The sequence below is a fragment of the Triticum aestivum genome, chromosome 5A (assembly GCF_018294505.1).
Source record: "Triticum aestivum cultivar Chinese Spring chromosome 5A, IWGSC CS RefSeq v2.1, whole genome shotgun sequence".
Taxonomy (NCBI): Eukaryota; Viridiplantae; Streptophyta; class Magnoliopsida; order Poales; family Poaceae; genus Triticum; species Triticum aestivum.
Window position 1 is genome coordinate 537,459,081 of NC_057806.1, and position 6,436 is coordinate 537,465,516.

Here is a 6,436-nt window from a genome sequence, read left to right on the forward strand (position 1 = left end):
TAGACTACTCACGGCGCAGTAGGGTACTATCTATGACCTCCGCCGCCTTGTCCTCCGGCCCGAATAAGGCCTTTCCTAACTGGTTGTGTGCGCAACCAGTATCGGAGCCGTCGCTGCACCCTGGGGATCGGCGCTAGCGTGTCCCACATGGCCCACACGGATTTGGCTATTTCATTTTTCCGAGCGCCATATGAAGCGAATACACGTCAGATCGTATCTGGCGTCCTACCTACGCTAGCGCATAGCTCGTACTCGCCTACCTCCCCGTCAACTACACCGTGACTAGGCTACCCCATCCACCCAAGCCAGAGGCAATTCAAAATTCGAATCCCAGTCGCAGCTGCATTGACCGGCGGAACCATGCCCTCCTCATCGCCGCGCCTAGATCTCGATATTTCTTCACAAATCACCAATGAATCTCGGTGGGGAGTCATTCACGGATCTCTTGTTCAGGTTTCTCCTCTTTTTCTTTCCTTGTTTTCTACCGCAAATCCTCAAATCTTCATCTTGCCATGCCGATGAACAGCTTCTGTTCCCAGCCGGTCGCAACCGTGGGCGTCCTAGATCTGGCATTGCCAGAGGGAGGGGAGGTGCGGTGATGGAGGGAAAGATTGTGATAGCGATTCTCCTTCCTCAAGTTCTGCATCTCAAGTTCAAGAGGCAACGGAAGATTTTTTCAATGTCCCAGACATTGACCAAACCGACAGTCACAGAGAGCATCCATCTGAATCGCAACACGCTCCAACTCTGTGGCCTCAAAGGTGCGAGCTTAATTGACCCCCACCCCTCCTTCCAGCGCCCCCTCTTACAATACAACTTTCAGTCAACTAGTACTCTCTTTTTCAGTAAAGTTGTTGGCTTGATAATGATTTGAGGATTCAAATCAGCCCGAGCTTGGTAGAATGGTCAACAACGGGTTCAGTTCTAGTTTTGGGATTATCATGTTCAGTTGATTGCTGTCAACAATTCGTTTATTTTGGAGCAGTTTTTTGTTATTCAAAAGTAGTTTTTGGAGGTTACAAGACCTCCTGTTGTCATTAGCGCTCATAAACATGTCAATCTGGGGCCAAGTATGCGATCCAATTTTCGTTTTGTGTCATAGCCCCAGCTTGGGTTTCACTATTTTTTTATAGTCAGACTTTGCTGCATTTGTTGCAGGCATTTATACTGTCAATTTTTGGCCTAGGCATTGGCATGTGCATGAAGACAATTTTATGAGCAGTATACATATCAATGACATCCCCATGTCCATAGGCAGGAAACCATGACTATCTGTTGATCAACGAGCTAGTCAACTAGAGGCTCACTAGGGACACATTGTGGTCTATGTATTCACACATGTATTACGATTTCCGGATAAAACAATTACAGCATGAATAATAGACAATTATCATGAACAAGGAAATATAATAATCATTTTATTATTGCCTCTAGGGCATATTTCCAACAATCTCTCATGAGCGTGCTCTCTCTCTCTCGGGCGCGCACACAGTCCAAATCTCGCAGGCATAGTTGCGGCCGACCTTATTAGGCTTTTTTCCTGTGGCTGCGCATGTTCACACCTACACAGAAAAGTGGCTGACAGAATATAAATTTCAGTCGATTGACACCTAGTCGGTCCCGGCTCGCCTCGCTGCTAATGTCGCTGACTGAATCATCAGCCATCTTGGCGATGTCTTTCAGCAGGTAGCCGACGAACCCGTTCAGCAGCTCCTGTGCAATGCCAATGCGCAGGACGGTGACCTGACGGGGCTCCCTCCTGACTTCCGGATGGTGGTATGACCAAAGCCTCGGTTGCCTATCCCGACGGCCACCATGCTGTGACTCCTCCCCGGCGCTAGGCGAAGCAACATCTTCTGGCTGCCGACGGCTGCCAGCACAGTATCTTCTCCCGTGTCACGACTGCCGATGGCAGTGGCAGCCAACTTCTCCACACGCCATGGCGGCGGCCGGAAGCGACGAGGTCTCTTCCTCCTGCGCGGGCCAGTCATGTATACAGTCACCTGCCCAGTCAGCACGGTAAAAGACAACAACACCACAAATCATCTCCAGAACCATTTGGGTGGACATTTTTCCGGTTTGCCACATTTTAGGGGCTTAAAAATATGTTTTGAAGTTAGGGGTATTTTTTTCGAAAGTACGCAAATTGCATACCATAGCTTTATAGAAGAAGATAATTGCAAGTACAAGACAGCTACCACTCGCCGCGAACAATGACCGTAGCACCCACTCCACAACCGGCTAGTCCAAAGACAACCAACAACGACAACACAACTACAACGCAAAAGACCCTACCCTAATCCGTAAACCTCGCCGCGTCTCAACCAACGACACCATCCGCCGAAGAACGTTTGCGTCTCTACTGTGTTAAAAAAGATAAATAAATAAATAGAGAAATCCCAATGTACATTTTTTCCCGTGCACAGCCAAGGAGCTAAATAAAACCCGAAACTCGTCTAAAAAAGAATAAAACCCTAGACTACTCACGGCGCAGTAGGGTACTATCTATGACCTCCGCCGCCTTGTCCTCCGGCCCGAATAAGGCCTTTCCTAACTGGCTGCGTGCGCAACCAATATCGGAGCCGTCGCTGCACCCTGGGGATCGGCGCTAGCGTGTCCCACATGGCCCACACGGATTTGGCTATTTCATTTTTCCGAGCGCCATATGAAGCGAATACACGTCAGATCGTATCTGGCGTCCTACCTACGCTAGCGCATAGCTTGTACTCACCTACCTCCCCGTCAACTACACCGTGACCAGGCTACCCCATCCACCCAAGCCAGAGGCAATTCAAAATTCGAATCCCAGTCGCAGCTGCATTGACCGGCGAAACCACGCCCTCCTCATCGCCGCGCTTGGATCTCGATATTTCTTCACAAATCATCAATGAATCTCGGTGGGGAGTCATTCACGGATCTCTTGTTCAGGTTTCTCCTCTTTTTCTTTCCTTGTTTTCTACCGCAAATCGCCAAATCTTCATCTTGCCATGCCGATGAACAGCTTCTGTTCCCAGCCGGTCACAACCGTGGGCATCCTAGATCTGGCATTGCCAGAGGGAGGGGAGGTGCGGTGATGGAGGGAAAGATGGTGATAGCGATTCTCCTTCCTCAAGTTCTGCATCTCAAGTTCAAGAGGCAACGGAAGATTTTTTTCAATGTCCCAGACATTGACCAAACCGACAGTCACAGAGAGCATCCATCTGAATCGCAACGCACTCCAACTATGTGGCCTCAAAGGTGCGAGCTTAATTGACCCCCACCCCTCCTTCCAGCGCCCCCCTCTTACAATACAACTTTCAGTCAACTAGTACTCTCTTTTTCAGTAAAGTTGTTGGCTTGATAATGATTTGAGGATTCGAATCAGCCCGAGCTTGGTAGAATGGTCAACAACGGGTTCAGTTCTAGTTTTGGGATATCATGTTCAGTTGATTGCTGTCAACAATTCGTTTATTTTGGAGCAGTTTTTTGTTATTCAAAAGTAGTTTTTGGAGGTTACAAGACCTCCTGTTGTCATTAGCGCTCATAAACATGTCAATCAGGGGCCAAGTATGCGATCCAATTTTCGTTTTGTGTCATAGCCCCAGCTTGGGTTTCACTATTTTTTTATAGTCAGACTTTGCTGCATTTGTTGCAGGCATTTATACTGTCAATTTTTGGCCTAGGCATTGGCATGTGCATGAAGACAATTTTATGAGCAGTATACATATCGATGCCACACGGTTAATTATTCTGGAGCAATTGGTTGTTGCATATATATATGCATACAGTATCAATTAGGTCAATTGGTTGTTGCATATATCAATGCATACAGTATCCATTAGGTCAATCTATTTTTTCTGAATCAAAGTCAGAGTGATGAGCACATTTTGACTATATTTGACATTTTTATCTCCATTCCAATTGCGGTTAACATCTCAAATATATGTAGAGCCCGACTTGGCAAGATACCCGACTGCTGCGCCTCATTATCAGGAAGGAAAAGTTCTTTGGAGAAGGCCATGAGGAATTTCACAGATAAGAAGTCAGGTACCATCCACAAGCCGGAAATCAGCCAGGAATTTGATTCTTTGGACGAAGCTTATGACTTCTACAACCTATACTCTTGGGAGACTGGGTTCGGCAGCAAGTATGGGCAATGCAGAAGAAACGTGGACAAGTGCAAGACGGTCCAGGACATGGTTTTCGGATGCCAAGTAGTGAATATATTTGATTCAAGACATGTAAACTTGGCAGTGTTACAAGGACGTGTACATTTTGCCATTGTACTGATGTGAGTACAAAGTGCAACTGAAATTGTACATGGGTTGTTCATTTTTGACAAAGCGTCATGTGTTTTGCTTTCTTCTTAGGCCTTGTACAATGCTAGGTGCTTAGGGAGATGCTTAGAAAAATAAACCGGGTTTTTTCTGAAGCACCGGTGTCTATTTCTATAGGAGAGACGCCTAACTAAGCGTCTATCCTGTACAAATAAGCACTGGTGCTTAAAGAAAGCCTCGTTTATTTCTCTAAGCATCTCGCCTAAGCACCTTGCATTGTACATAATATCCTACATTTGGGATTTTATAAAGAGGAAGATCGTCATTCTTGACCCAACAATGAACAACGGAGACGAGTCTGACAAGGTCATTCAGGGTAGGCACAGAAAGGTTGCGGACAATCTTCATGAAGCATTGCAAAGTTGCATTACAACATTCTTTCAAGGATGGACATCCATATGTACCTGAAGCCAGGCCTCTTGCACTCGACATTCAAGAACTTCAATGTTATATCGACCGGTAAGACTTCTCATTTGTGGATGTCGGAAAACCAACCTCACAATTATTGTGATATTATCATCACTAGACACTACGTCCCATATAATCGTTGATACGCACTTTATATCCTCTGTTCCGGTCCTCTTATGGTCGACCGCAAAGAACATTAGAGATAGCAGCCATATGTATTCGAAGGCGGGCCTCTTTCTCCCGACCATGAAGAACTTTAATATTATATTGATTGGTAAGTTTTATCACTAGGGATCTTGGAAAACCAACCCCACCAGTATTGTGTTATTTTCATAATCACTAGACACTATGTCCCATATAACCGTCGATGCACACTTTATATCCTCGGTTCCGGTCCTCTTATGGTCGACCGCGAATAACTTTACAGATGTCAGCCATATGTACTCAAAGGCAGGCCTCTTGCACTCGACCATGAAGAACTTTAATGTTAAAACTTACGGCAATGTTTTCTATTGTGGTCTTGGGAAACAAACCCCATAATGATTGTGATATTTTTATCACTAGACACTACGTCCCATATAACCGTTGAAGCACACTTTATATCCTCGGTTACGGTCCTCTTATGATCGACCGCGAAGAACTTTAATTTAGAGATAACATCCATATGTACCTGAAGCCGGGCCTCTTGCACTCGATATTGAAGAACTTCAACGTTATATCGACCGGTAAGACTTCTCATTTGTGGATGTCGGGAAACCAACCTCACAATTATTATGATATTGTCATCACTAGGCACTACATCCCATATAACCGTCGATGCGCACTTTATATCCTCGGTTCCGGTCCTCTTATGGTCGACCGCAAAGAACTTTAGAGATAGCAGCCATATGTACTCGAAGGCGGGCCTCTTTCTCCCGACCATGAAGAACTTTAGATTATATTGATTTGTAAGTTTTATCACTAGGGATCTTGGAAAACCTGTTATTTTCATTATCACTAGACTCTATGTCCCATATAACCGTCGATGCACACTTTATATCCTCGGTTCCGGTCCTCTTATGGTCGACCGCGAAGAATTTTAGAGATGTCAGCCATATGTACTCGAAGGCAGGCTTCTTGCACTCGACCATGAAGATCTTTAATGTTAAAACTTATGGTAATGTTTTCCATTGGGGTCTTGGGAAACAAACTCCATAATGATTGTGATATTTTCATCACTAGTAAGATGCCCGTGCTATGCTATGGAATCACATGAAATAAATTGGAATCACAAAAGTACAAGTCCAAATATGTAGTACTATGATTTTCGTCAAGAGAAGGTTAGTGTTTAGCCATATCAAGAAAGACTTTGTTCAACGACGCTACAAACATCAGAGAGTCACATGGAGCCACACACATCATTTCATTTTGATTACATCTACCCTTAGCTAACACATGTGAACAACTATTTGCGACTCAACATGCCTCCAAGCTGTTACATTTTACTTTACCCAGAGATCACACCAACTTGATATGTTGTTCAAGTGGTCTTGGCATTACACTACCTTAAGATTTCACTTCATAAGTTAAACTCAGATTTAGTTACAACACGGATCACAAAAGCACTTCCCATCATTGTCCATGGCACTGCTGCATATTTTTTTATCCCTATCCAATCAAAGAGGGCAGACGGACCATCAACACCAACTGGCTCTTTTAAAGGAGTAAAGACT

General features: G+C 45.0%; 1 long non-coding RNA gene across 4 annotated transcripts; it reads left to right on the plus strand.

Annotated features, from left to right (window-relative positions):
• Positions 1-4,328, plus strand: LOC123104589 (uncharacterized). Of its 4 annotated transcripts, none has more exons than XR_006450442.1 (5): positions 1-453; positions 527-761; positions 1,159-2,928; positions 3,002-3,237; positions 3,929-4,328. It is a non-coding gene; the product is annotated as an uncharacterized lncRNA (long non-coding RNA). The 4 variants fall into 4 exon arrangements; XR_006450445.1 differs by having other exon boundaries at positions 3,015-3,237; XR_006450444.1 differs by lacking the exon at positions 1,159-2,928 and having other exon boundaries at positions 10-453.
• Positions 4,329-6,436: the final 2,108 nt, after the last annotated feature.